Consider the following 15,619-nt stretch of genomic DNA (forward strand, 5'->3'; position numbering starts at 1 on the left):
GAAAAAATTAGTATACTGTAACAAAGGAATAGAAATAACAGATGATTCTTAATATGTAAAAAATTTCAAATTGTTTTATACAACTTCCTAATTTATAAAACTTTCTACTCTAAAATAATAACCATATTGAATTTATTGATGATGATAATTTTTCATTCATCAAAACAATATCTGTAAATAACATTTGGTTTTCAATTTTTAATAAAATGATTCATAGCCACTTTTTATTCTCGTGCCTGACTGAGAAAAAAAAAACAATAAACAATAAAATACTAGTTACTCTGACAGACATTCCGCTCTTTCCGGTCCGTTTATTTGTTTCATTCGTTTTTCCCAAGCCACCCCGGTATTAACTCGAAAAAAAATAATAATTATTATTGAATCATTCTTAAGTGTTTGCGAGAATAACACAATTTTAAATTGTTTTTTAAATTTAATTTTTTATATATAAGGTCAATGAAAAATCAAATATATATATATACATATACATATATATATATATATATATATATATACCGTATCAAAAATGATGAGCGTGTCTACTCGCATATTGAGACGGAACATCAATACCCCTTTGTAAACAAAAAGGAAAGATATACATGCAATTATGTGGGCGGGCCGAACTGACTGGAGGGGATCATTTGGTTTTGCTGCGTTTAGCATGCGGTTCGTCTCCGCAGACGTTGTTTTTAGTATATTTTATTTAATTTTTGGGATACATTTTTATTTTGAAAAAAGTAGTTTATTTTTAGAATACTTATTTTTGTTTTTGATATACCCTCAAAAAATATTTCATTTTACAGATTGAAAATTATACAAAGTTACGGAATTTAAATAGAGCATCCGAAGAACTCGAACTACATCCCTACGCATACGGAGAGTTACTAAATGCATTCGCAAAGATTAATTTACATTGTGCGCCGGCGCGCACCAGCACGGCGCATTGTCTCTGAGAGTAGGGATTCTTACTACCGGGCAAAACTTTTCTCTCTTTGTCGTGCATCCATCTCTTACAACATCCAGACACGAAGAGCATTTTTCGTACGGTATATATATATATATATACGGGGCGGACAGTCTCTGTCGAACATGATGGCTCTCTCTAGATTCAGACGGGTCAAACGCTTTTCCTACTCTATATATTCGCTTACAGTGAGCGTGTAGGATAGGAAGGGAGAGTATTAAAAATTGTGCGAGTGTTCAAATGCGACACAGTAAACAAATGTTTTCAGATGTATTATTGCTATGTTCACATTATCTACCATGTCGTATTCATAATTAAAAGTTAAATTTATAATTTAAGTAAAACAAATAAATTCAAAAATAATATATGTCTGTTTCAACAAAATAAATTATATAATCATTACATAAACAACAAAAGTAAATAATGAAGCATTAAAATACATAATTACAAAATTATAAAATACAATTGGTATTGAAGTAACAAGGAGGGAAAACAACGATGCACTACAAGCGATTCTGAATTCGAAGTGTAACTGCAGATGTGTCGCTGACAGTACATATTTTAATGTTAATCCATTTTAATCTCGATTTTAATATTTTGGTCGATATGTAACAAAATTTTACTAACTTTATTAGTAAATATAAAATCAACAGATTGTAAATAGCAAAAAATCTAAAAATTAATGTTTTTCTTATCAAATAATAATGAGTAATATTTAACTAAAAATATTCGAATAATTAATGATATTTTGGTAATTAATTAATATCCATTAATTATATCCAAGAAAATAGAAGAAAGAAATATTTTTAAAAACAATAATTTAATATCTAAAAATATCAACAAATAATACTTTTATAATAATACTCACTAGTAATAAAAAAATAATCTTCACAAAGATAAATTAAAAGAAATTAAGAAAATAGAGCAACTTTTTTAAAATTCAAATAATTTTTGTCCTGGTTATTACGTTCAAAAAATGTATATTGAAAATTAACTTCCCTTTATAAATTTAACAATTACATAATTAAATAATAAACATAAATAAAGAGTTTAATTTTACTGATGATTATTTGTTTTGGGCTGACAAACAATTGGGCAGCTTATGCTATTTAAAGTTTATAACTAAAAATAATTTATAATTAGTAGTTTAATTAATTCTACACTACTATATTGTAAAATTCCCATTATTATGAATAATTTCCAAACACCTTTTTTCAGGGGAAGAAACAGATGGTCAATAATATTTGGATATTTGGATTTGCCAGAACCGTGAATAAATCTTGCTGATTACTATACTCTTTGTATCTTATTGTGTTGTTCAATATCTCCCAGAAGGTTTCAATGGAGTTTAGATCCGGAAATTGACATTGTTGTTCTTCAACATTTCGTTATACATAAAACGATCCATGATACTCCCTATTCAAAGGAGAGAACCCATTCCAAATCCCGAAAAGCAGCGCCATACCATTACCGGCCTGTCGCCGTGTTTAACAGTGAGTATGGTAAACTTTGGGTTAAACTTTTCATGAATAGGTCGCCTTACATATAAAATCCCATCACTACTAACCAGATTAAACTTGATTTCATCACTCCAGATCGCTCGTTTCCAATCATCCACTCCATCCAATGTAAGAACCTGGGAAAGTCAACTTTGGCTCGTCTCTTCTTCTCTGATAGTAGTGCTTTTTTAGTCTGGCCTTGTCGCATGAAGACTCCTTCATAATTCCAAGTTGTGTTTCAAGTAGACCTTTTATTTTGCTGGAACTCTGGGAAGGATCTTTTTTGGAGAAGGAAAAAAAATGTTTCTCCTGAAACCTATTGGTCTTTCTTGGTCGTCCAGTTTTATTTTTTCCTTCCACATCACCAAATCTTGAAAATTGTTGTAAAACATGCGTTATAATCGAGCGATATTGATTTTGCTCTCATCGGATTGAAAGAACAATACAATCCGTGATTTTAATTTGGAAAATATTTTTTTTCCACTAGGTACTATATTAACTTATTTTATTTTGATGTATTCTATGAAACTAAAAATTATTGTGGATTTTGTAGAAATCAGATACATTTTCTAAAACGTTGCTCTACCTTTTGCCAGTCGAATATTTAGTTTTTTGATTTGTAGCTAACATAATTATTTTCAATACATGAAATATTCACCGATATGTTTGTATACAGTGGGTTCATAATTGTTATAAATTATATTAGATTTGCATATACAGTGCGGTTGCAATTTATATATTTTTAAAGTACTCGTATACCAAATTTTATGAAAATATCTTAATGCGTTCTGAGTGTTGCCATTTTTTACAGGTAGTATATTAAGAAGTGGCTCATCGTGATTTCCAATTTTCCATTTAAAATAACATGGGTATTTTTTTTTTTTAAATTTTATTGGCTTCTAACAAATTAGCGTGTTGTAAAAGTCAGTACATATTCTTATAGGAATTTGAATAAATATCTTATGTCTGATATGATTTTTCGCTAAGGTGACTCGTTTAAAAGTAATTGAAAGTTAAAATTCAAATGGTATATGATGACCACAATTTATTAACATTCGTCATAATAAAATTAAAAATATCTGATATACTTATACCAACTACATAACTTCCTTTTCAAAGTTTTTTCTTATATATATATATATATATATATATATAATATTCAATAATATTAACATATTTAGCAAGTGAATATTAGTATACTTAAAGGACAAATAGAAGGTTCAATAACGAGCTCCACAAAGATGTGGTTATAGATGTATACCGGGTGTCCATTGGACAAGATATAACTTCTAGGACCCTCGGTATATCAATTACAATTGCAAAGATTCAGTAATTAGTTTGACAGATAAGTTTTCAAAGTCACACTTTCAAGTCAACTTTTTTTCAAATAGCAACCCTTTTTTGACACTCTCAGGCACTTTTCGAAAAGAGTACTTTTTCGCGAATTTAACAATACCAATTTATTTGCAGTTGAATTAAAAATAACCTCAGAAATTAAATTATTACTAAGCAAAAACTGGATAATAAATCACAAACTTTGATTTGGTAGAGGTCTATATTATAATAAAGTAACATAAAATAAAAAAATTCTTCTTTCCACTACTATGGAAGTAGAATATTTAATATTTATAATATATGTGTTATAAACATTATTTCAGAATTAATAATTAAATAGTAATTATAACCTTTTTAATTTGTTTTTCCTATAAAATTAGCAAAAAATCATATTTCAATGTTGAATCCGTCCCTGTTGTTACTGTATTTATTGCACAACAAATAAGGAAGTCAGGAACGGAGTGGGCACTATTGAGATTGAAATAGTACTTCAGAATGAATCGTAATGGATTATAATTCTTATGAACGGACAGCGAACAATTCCATTTGTTCACAACTGCTCACAAGATTTACGATCCTTGTAAATTCGCCAATAAATACTTGAACACGTGGGGCAAACGAATCAATTGCAAATTAAGCACAAGAATAATATTTTTAATCGCATTGTTATTATCTAATTGCAATAAAAAAATAAAATAAACGAGTGGTGAAAGTATAAAACGACAATCGAGTGGCGCAACCGAACAAAATCGTATTTGCATTGCAACCGTTTTCTTCGGTTTTATTGTCGGCACGAACGCGATTAAATCCAGTCGGTGGATAATAAATTAATCCTCTTGTTTACCTCGAACTATTTAATTTGGTTAATGACGCTTGACTCGGGTGGGGTGGCTCCTCCATCGCATCTGTCACCCCGAAAATCCACATCTCGCTCCTTTCAATGGATACAATAGCAATAAATTTGATGTTCACTGCTCGGAATTTACGAATATTGCCGTTGTCTAACTTATACTTTGAGGGAATGCAATCAAAGTTTCTTCAAGTTTTATAGAATACAAAAAAATATGCAATTTATTAAGTACATAATAAAAATTAACACTCGATAAACACATTATGAAAATTAAATTTTCATGATGCAAATATTTGCGGGAATGGCGTCTGAGTTGAGATATTTTCGCAGTCATGTTGGAGTAAACAGAAGGGGATTGTCGAAAGGTTTCCCAATGAAAATTAATTCAGCGAACAAACAAAAAACTGGATTGTTTCTTTCTGTTCTGCGTTTAATTAAGAGTGATTTTAAATAGGCCACTCTGTAGGGATTCGTGTACTTCATACAATCGTTGAATAGTTGAAATAAACAAAACGTGACGCATTCATATACATATTTGCATACGTAAAATAATAGTCCGGTTCTGTGTCGACAATAAAATTTGTTTTTGCAGGAAAATTGTTAATTAATTCCTGATTAACACAAAGAAACTTAAAATAGCTGTGACGACTCGCCTTCGTTCACCCTAATAACCATGATCAGCTTGATATACGACACGGTTACAAGATAGAGCATCCCCCGGCAAAGTCACAAGATTAATAATCCGGCTTTGACCGGAAGGGGTGGATCAGTCGCCATGGTTACAGAACAGAATGACCCCTTGAACCTTGCTATTTCGTGGGCGGCGGAACTGACCTACGGTCTGGAAATGAAAGTGCAAGGTCGAGATTTAAGCGTTGCGATACGAGAGATGTAAACCGGACTGCGTCGTCGATCTTTATCAATATGGGAAATAAAGTTCTTGTCCTTGCGTGAAATATTGCGCCGGTTACACCACAAGCCGTTTCTATAAATGGTCCTGTGAGCTCGTTATGAAACTGATAACTCGCCACCTCAATAAACAAATCTCCGATTTTTGTTTAGATTCAATCTAGATGAATGAGTTGTTAATACAATGGAACGTTGACTCTATCTTGCAATGTTCGCGTGTAAAGTATACGTGCAGTTGTTGAAAAGTTGACAATTTCCAAGTCGGAAAAACTGATAGTTCGAAAGCTCGTTTCGAACATTCCTTAAAAGAACCATCGCATATTCTTTAGAAAGTTTTTTAATGCTTAACCAGACAGACAAATTGGAAAAGACTGTATAAAACTTAAACTCTATTAAATTTTTACATTTTTTGTATTAACTTTATATAAACTTTAATGGAACTATCAAGTAACTTGGTTAAAGAAAGTAGATCAAAACAATGACTCGACTTCAATTTAATTTTAATAATATGCATTTATCTGTATTTTTTTTAACTCAATGCTTTTTTAATCACTTTATTGTAATTATGTTGATTGTTAATTGTAGTTATTTCAATAATGTTAAATAAACCAATAAATTCAATATACAGTTGTAGACAAAATCAAAATTGCATTTATTCTTTTTTGTTGCTCATATGTAGAGCAACAAATTAAAAAACATAATCATTTTATTAAAAGAACAATTCTTTTTAATTTAAATTAATTTTACAATTAATAAGTGTCTAAACATTCTATACCTCAGTTTATATACGAATATCTTTATTTACATAGTTTTTATACAACATTTTATTTCGGGAAGGGTTCTTAAGTAAAGCAACCAAACCCTATATTCACTACAATTGATTTTATAATTTATTTCTGTGTCCGATATCGTTCTTTAAAGCAAAAAAATATCTAGAAAATTTCGGAAATGATGGAGAACAGTAAAATTGCAGTAGATTTAAATTTAAACAAGTCGATCATTACGAAGACGATTTCCAATTTTAACAGAAGGAAAACACTGGAAGGGAACCCGAAATTTAATAGAAAACGCAATACTAACAGGAGTTGTGGACAAGAAAAAAAACGTTTGTTGTTCGCCACACTTTTATCAGTGCATCCCGCGTAAGTCAAAAAATAAACGAACTCAGTGTGTTGGTGAGTACCATAAAACGAAGACTAAAAGGAGCTGGTCTCTATGGTAGACAACCAACAAAGTAGCTCTTCATTTCTGCAAACTATAGAGCAACGAAACTACTTTTTGCAAGAGAACATGTGAACTGGACAGATGGGCAATGGAAAACAATTTTGTTTTCCGATGAAAGTCGGCTTCAATTATTAAAATCTGATGGCATTTCAGGTATGAGAACCAATTAAGATATAATCCCAAGTACACTAGACCCACTATGAAGCATGGTGGAGGAGGTTTTATGGTTTGGAGATGTTTTCCTGTGTTTGGCATGGGCCCACTGGTTAAGTTAGACGGGATAATGATCATTTTGTTTATCGTGACATTATGTAGAATCATATGCTTTCATTTGTGAACCTTCCAGCACGACAATGTTCCGAAACATACGTCTAAGTTCATTAAAAAATGGTTCGCTTCTCAAGGAGTACGTGTCATGCCTTGGCCAGCACAAAACCCAGACCTCAATTTAATGGAAAACCTTTGAGAAGAAATTGATCTCGAAAATCCATGCAAAAAGACTGTCAAGTATGTAAAAAACTAAAATCACTCGAAAGAAATTTCGAAATTGAAAAACTGCTAAAAATCAATGAAGAAAAGGTGTTTAGAAGTTATTAGATATAATGGATATGCTACTAGATAATATTTTTCACATATTAATAAATACCTAACTAAACCCACTAATAAACAATTATATTGGTGTATTGTTGTTATCAAACATATTGTATAACTGACAATAATATGGTTATTTAAACGTTATCAAGACAAATGAAAATTTCTAAAGTTGCTCTACGTATGAGCGATAGTGTATATTAATAAACATTTTAATCTAATGATATTTTTTTAAATATTATATGTAAATTTAATAAAATAATAATACACATTTTATTGCATACACTGTTCCAAGAAATTAACACACCACATATAATTTTGTAAATGAATTTTTCTATTTAAGTAAATAGTACATTTTTTATATTAATTTTGAAAATAGCTCGTATATGACTTTTAAAAAGTATTTGTTTTTTTTTGTTATTTAAAATATACCTATTCTGGTAAATTAGTACAACATTTTCTTTTTAATTTTCACTAATTGTCAATATAAAATGGCAATCTAGAAATTTACCACAGAAAAATATTGTTTTCTGTAAAATTCATATATGACAAAAAATATCAATATATAATTCTGTTATTACATTTTTCTAAATATAATTAATTAATACTTTGACAAATCATTTTTCCATTTTCCTGCGATTATTTTTGTTCTAATTTAAATACGGGTAATAATCAATATTATACAATAATTTTTGAATTAACATTTTATATACTTAAAATAACTTTTCAAAATTTAATTTTTTTTAAATATTTTTGTTAAAATATTTTATTAGTAGTTTTTAGTTCACATATATAATTTTTAAATGTTTTAAGATTTGTTTAATTTATTTTACCAATTAAAAACGACATTTAATTACATGATATGATATTAAATGAAAATGATTAGTCATAAATTTTAAGCACAAGTAATTTTAAAAATATTTTATAAATTTTAATTTAAATTTATTTTTTTAAAAAAGTTAAGTTTTTAATTAGTTTTATTTCTTATATTTTTTAATTTTTCTATATATTATTTATAAATTATCATTGTAATATATAATTTTATATGGTTATAGATTTTTTCCTAATTATAAAAATTTAATATTTAGGCAATTCATTTTATAATACATTGTAATTGTAATTAGATGTTTTTATTTAAAAATTAATAAATTGGTATTTCGTATATTTTAAATAATTTTCAAAATATACAGTAAACTTGTAATGAATTTAGATAATATTAAATTGTATTAGCAGTTCTCAGTTACACCCATACAATTTTTAAATATTTCAAACCTAAATTTTTTTTATAATTAATTATAAAATAAATAATTATAATTACGCAATTTTTATAAATTTTGATATAATTTCAGTTTCAGTTTAAGTTTATTCATTTATTAATAATAATTAATATTTAAAATAATTATTATTATAACGTAAAGTTATAGAATTTTTTTTATTAACAAGTTGCCCTACATATCAGCGATAGTGTATTTGAATCAAAATATGTATGTCCCACATTAAAACACGGAGGATGAAATATTTTTGTTTAATGTTATTTCCTAATCTACGCTGTGGGGCTAATACGGTATTATGAATAAGGAAAAATATTTTTACATTACACATTATGTTACCTGGGAAAGTGCAAATTGGGAAATGCCGTTAAGGTTCATTTTTCAACAGGATGATGATCCCAAATATACAAACTACTTTTAGTTCACTTAAAATTATGTTGTTATTCTATGTTGGCCAACACAATTGTCAGATAGAAACCTCACCGAAAATATGTGAGAAATCGTCAGGAAGAGGATACAGAGTGGTGTTATAAAAAATAACGGGAATTTGACAAAATATTAATAATTATTTTTATTTTTTTGTGCAGACTTGTTTTCTTCTTATATATTCTTATACACTGAATATACAATTATATTAATTACAAAATGTAATTTGGTGGAAAAATTTAACTCACATTTCACAATTTAACATTAGATAAATATTCAGAGAACTGTTATCGTAAATATTTAGTATAATTATGAACAGTAAACTAAAAGGCTGTTAAAATGTCAAGATTATTCCATCATGTTAATCTAAAACACGGACGAGATATATTAATTGATCGTTGAATTAGTAGCTCTTTTGCATAAATTAAAAAATGCTAATACATTAATCGACGAATTATGTAAATAATAATTAAACGCCCCTTCAAGTCAATTAACATTCAAAACTAATAAATATTATGAACAATTAAATCAGTAACAAATCGAACAAGGATATTTACGATCAAAAAATAAAATAAAAAAGTATAACGTTTCCAGTAAAATACCAAAGTGAATAAATAATATCTATTATTAGAGGCTTATGACTATTTCTTGAGTGAATGTTAAATTGTTATATAAAGTCACAAGACATAATACATAAATAAATAATGATATAACCCATAAAATGGGGCAATAATAATTATTATGACATTGAATAAAACATTTATCCTTTCAATCTCTTATTTTACATGTCAATTAATTAATCCGAAAAATGAAAATGTCACCAAAAAGTGAATTTGCATAATCAAACAAGTCATTTAAATCCTATTTACCCACACTTTGGTGCCCTCATTGTCTGCAAAAGCCGTGTGTAATGCACACCCGTTAGGGTGTCTCACCGTCAATTTACTTAACCCTGTAATAAAAGAGATTTCCACCAAAACAATTATTTTCTGCATGACGAATTCGATAAACTGCAACTGGCATGGTGGCATGGTTTTGGTGCAGCTTTGATCCCTACGGATTGTGCAAACATTTCGATCCCATTGACGGTTTACGTTTACGAAAATAGCAAAACAAATCGGCCGATTCTATTGTAATTGAATGGCATTAACTTTGTCCTGGTATTTAAACGAAGCACCGACGGTACGAAAGTTATGGTAACCGAAGGAATCGCATAATCAAACTGAAGTTAAACTTGTTTACAACTATCGGTTTCCGTTATTTATGCAAAAGCAAAATATCCCATTACGCTTATTAGTATCTGAGCGGAGCTTCTGGTGGTGAATTTATCTCCAACCATCAATTTTTCTAACGGATCCGCGCCACGACTAATTGGCGGTATCTCGCTGCAAATAGATTTCGTAAAACGTTACTGCATACAAAGATTAGGGCACTCGAGGCGGAATTTATGGCGCTTCGATTTTTGCCGCCTCAGACGCCACACAACATTCAGATATGTATACTCCGATGGGAAATCGTAACGCGGCAAATGAATGACTGCGGTTGTACAACCGGCAATTACAAACGTGGGTACGGGGTTTATCTCTTCCGATGCGGTCTGTCGTGAACTCGCTATTGACCTTTTCGGATTCTAACGCCGATACATACGAGGACAACCATAAAACTGTCTACTGTTTCTTTTTTTTTAACGAATATTCGTATTATCTGGAAAATTCAAATTTAATAAACACTTCTGTATAAAATTAAGTTAGAATTGAGATAGATTTAAAACTTTTTAAATAGTTCTATATATCTGTCTTCAAAAGTTTCAATTAAGACGGACGTAAAGTATTCTAACTAATATTTTATACAATCCACATCGAAATAAAACGTTTGAATGAAGTTATTCACCTCGAATAAAAATTATTCAAAATGTTAACTAAATTTTCTCAACTGGAAAAAAAATTTTTATTTTTTTATGTACTTTAAAACTTTATTTTTTATTATATATTATATTGATATTTAATGCAAAAAACTAAAATAAAAATTTTTTTCAATTAATTATAAACAATTAAAAATTGTGTGATAAAGGATTTATAAAGGCGAATTCTAATAATATTCCTAATGTTGATATATTTATGATAACCGATTTTTTAAAAAATGGCGTTTGGTTTAATTCTGCTGAACGAGGTGCCAAGGTATAAAGGTAAGTCTATTAAAAAATACTATTATAAATCAAAATATCTAAGTATTCTTTCTCTATTGAATATAATTATTTATTTTATCAATCACTTTTAATATTGTATGCTCAAGTGGTTACAAACATACATTAGCATTACTTATGTGGACCCACCGCAGAAGTGAAGATCCGACACCTACGGAAGTTGCTTGCTACTAGTAAAAATCTCGGATATCGGGCATTGGAACGGTTATGCAATATATTGAAGCTGAAAAACTGACAAAAAAACCTCTCCTCCTCCAGTTGACAATTTTCCTGATAATAGTACAATTTTACAAGAAGTAATTCAATTTTCCAAAAATCAACAAATAAATTCTCAAATTGGGCAATTAAATTTTGATGTAAAATCCAAAAAAGTTTATAAGCTGCTATCGTTACATCGACTTATTTTTTATTTAAATCAGAGTCCTGATTTGCTAGTTAAAAAATTTTTAAGAGTTCGCTAAAGATCAAATGAAAAAAGCTGTATGTGAAGAGGCTGAACAACTATCCAAACAGCAAAGTGAATGTGCAATTTGGCATGAACTTCATTATGGACGTATTACTGCATAGGAAGTTTTATGAAGTTGCTCATTGCAAAACTGATAATGCTTCACTAGTTAAACAAATCATTGGTGCGAGTAAAGTTCAGGAGACAAGTGCCATGACACAAGGAAAAGAATTAGAAAAAGACGTAGTACAAATTACGCATCCGAGGATTTATCTTGCACCCAGTCATCCAGTTTTTGCAGCATCTCCTGATGGAATGACTAGTAATGCGATTATTGAAGTAAAATATTCCTCCAGTCAAAAATCATTGGACACTTTTTTACCAAAAGGTAAAGTAAACTTGAAGTGTAATGTTTAAATGCAATTACAGATGTTAATGACTGGTAAAAAAGGAGGTGTCTTTTGTGTTGCTGATCCAAATTTTGAAGAAAATGAAAAGATTTATATTAAAAAATTAAAATATTATGATGCACATGCACAAGCTCTCATTTAAAAAAGTTTAGTATTTTAGACCAAAAATATATTTCCAAAATTATTAAAATCTGTACAAACTTAAGCGTACAGTAATCTTATTATTATTCATTATATTTTATTTTTATATTTCATTATATTTATTATTTATATTACAAATATTATAAAGAATAAATATTTAAATAAAACATACACTCAGTAAGTTATTTTATAATAAAAATACTCAAAAGTTTAAGTAGAAATGGCTACACAGCGAATGCTCGAAATGTCGAACGCTCGAAATGTCGGATGCCCGAAACGGAAATATCCGAGCGCATTCGAGTCGATGTCTCATGGAGGAACGTGCCGCTGAGAGTGGCTACAGGAATTTAATTTGAAAATCATTCAACATCAACCGCCAATTATAAATATTCAGGGTTGCGCACCAAATATTATAAATATTGACTCGTTCACTTTGCAATATTAGTATATTCAAACTTTATAATATAAATACTCATAGTTACGCACCGTCTATCATATATAATAACTTGTTTACTTTGCAACATTAGTGTATTCAAACTTTATAATAAATGTGATATTCTTAGGGTTTTGCATTATTAAATTAATAGTAGTAAAATTTCAGTTGGTACATATGTAAGTATTAACGTGTTATATAATTTTAGATGTAAGTGAATATCTTTTACAATAAAAAAATTATCAAATACTTGATACAGCTAGATTTGTGTGGAGAGGTTTATGATTTGATCCCTAACCATAGACATGTTATCCCCTCGGCAGAATTATATTAGTATTAAAAAATGTGACAAAAAAAATCACAGGAAGTGTATACACACAATTTAAAATTATACTTCTAATATATTAAACTTATTTAAATTTTTAGCAGCAATATTAGTAACATTTTGACAACAGGCATCGAAGACCTTAATTAAATTGTGAAATGGGGAAATGTAACACAAAGTAAATATGACAAGACATCATAGGAAGTATAAAAATCTATATGGATATTAATTAAAATTATACTTATGAAGTATTATATTGTGTTGATGTGAAAACCTTAATTTATTTAAATAGTGAAACATAAAATATGTAACTAGACTGTTACAAATTAACTAAATAAACAATTTTCGCTGAAGATACAAAGTTTTCTGTTTAATATAATATTAATAATATAAACTTAATATTATTGTTCAGAAGTAATTATTCATTAAGTGGAAATAATAAATATTTTAATAATATATCTTACCTTTTGTCATTCACATTAATTAAAGAAATTAACTGAGGTTGATTATTATAACTAGTTATGTAAGATCATAGACATAAATGTACTTCCAAAAATGCTTTTACAATTAGAAACCTTTAATTTTGCTGTCACTTTTTACTGGTATCAAAACAGTCAAACAGTTCACAAGTTCACATTAATTTTGACTAAACTGTCATATATCACTTCTTCAGATTAGATCTAAATCTTCATGTATATATTTTTTCCTTAGAAATCGATAACTGTTGTTTATTGTAGTAAAAAACTAAGAAAATAATCTGATTAACAATGACACCCATCTATCGTATATATCCATGGCATATGTTTGGACAAATAAAATTATATTTCATTAGTTGTTCTCAATATTTAAATCCAAACTCCTTTTCCTGTAATAAATATTATTTAATAAATTTCACACATATATAAAACTTACTAGTAATTATAATCACTGATTGATTTTCAACAGATATTTATTAGAATTATTTGTTTTGAATATAGAATATTTTTAAGTTAAGCGTTAATCGTTGGTCTGATGACACCGCGTAGATGAAATATACGAATTAAAATATACAGTAGGTATCAGTAATTTACATTAAACGCTTTTGCTAAACATGTTCCTAAATAACGGACGTCCTATCGTAGATTTCGCGCTTGTCGAAGGTAGCCGATCGGTTCCGATCTTTCGAGCATTCGGGGGGGCGTACCGAATGCTCGAAATATCGTTACATTCCCCATTTTACAATTTAATTAAGTTTTCCCATGCCTGTTGTCAAAATATTACAGAAGTATAATTTTAAATTGTGAATATACACTTCCTGTGATCTTTGTCTTTTCTAATACTAATGTAATACTACTGAGAGAATAACATGCATGTTGAGACTGTTCGATATATTGTCTATAGTTATGGTCAAACTATATTGTGCATATTACTTTGAATACCTCTTAAAATTAAAATATATAAACCTCTTCACATAAATCTAGCTGTATCAAGTATTTCATATATTTTTTATTGTAAAAGATATTCATATACACCCAAAAATTATAAAACACTTTAATATTTATATACCAATTGAAATTTTATTACTATTAATTTAATAATACAAAAACCCTAAGAATATCACATTTATTATAAAGTTTGAATACACTAATGTTGCAAAGTAAACAAGTTATTATTTATGATAGACGGTGCGTAACTTTGAGTATTTATAATTGGCGGTTGATGTTGAGTGATTTTCAAATTAAATTCCCGTAGCCCATCCTAACTGCACGTTCTTCCATGAGCATGCGCATGAGTGACTGCCGCGCACATGTAACATCGACTCGAACGATCTCGGATGCCCTCGAATATTTCCGTTTCGAGTATTCGAACGGGTTTGTTCGGCAGCAGTCGGCTGGTCTTCGGTACTGGATTCAAAATTTAATTATGATTTTCATATAATTTTTAAATTATTGCGAGAAAAACAAAAAAAAATTGTTTTGTTATAAAACTTATATATGATCTTTCCGTTTTTCAAAAATCCAATTCAATGCTCAATTTCGCTATCCAAAATTGGGTGAATTACTAGAGAACATGTTACTTATATTTTTCTCTTAATAAAACAAAGTACAATGGCATCAAGTTGTTAGAATATTATTTTATAAAGCTCCATAATTGCGATCTAAAATGGCAAAAACCGAAGAGTGCAATCATTGTTTCATGTCGGCGACGAAATTTGAATTTAGAGCAGTCCAACTGCCCGAGGTTCGTCGGGGAAGTAATTAAAAGGCAAATGAAATTGCGAACCTGGTCCCGGAGTATTTCGCTGAATATTCAACGAAATATTCGGCTAAATGCAACGATTTAGCGGCGGATTTATTGAATGCAAATAGACCGGCGTCGAATTAAAATTCAAACGAACTCTCGCGCTTGCCTAAAGGTGGGGCGTATATTGCGTTTCTTTATTAAAAAATTCAAATTCGGAGAGAAAATTAAAGAGATTTAGTCAGTCTATTGTGGCTGTACAATCAACAACAACCGTTCGTGCCCAAGCGCAACGTTTCAATCAAAATCTGTAAAATGTCAGAGTTCACAGCCGAGTTTCCATTCATTTTACTTCGTTTTACCGCATTTTAAT

At 29.1% G+C, this 15,619-nt stretch overlaps 1 protein-coding gene across 1 annotated transcript in view; it reads right to left on the minus strand.

Annotated features, from left to right (window-relative positions):
* LOC109609146 (rap1 GTPase-activating protein 1) overlaps nt 1-15,619 on the minus strand; it is a 147,803-nt gene that overhangs the window by 131,368 nt on the left and 816 nt on the right. The window lies entirely within an intron of this gene.

The sequence above is a fragment of the Aethina tumida genome, chromosome 1 (genome assembly GCF_024364675.1).
Source record: "Aethina tumida isolate Nest 87 chromosome 1, icAetTumi1.1, whole genome shotgun sequence".
NCBI lineage: Eukaryota > Metazoa > Arthropoda > Insecta > Coleoptera > Nitidulidae > Aethina > Aethina tumida.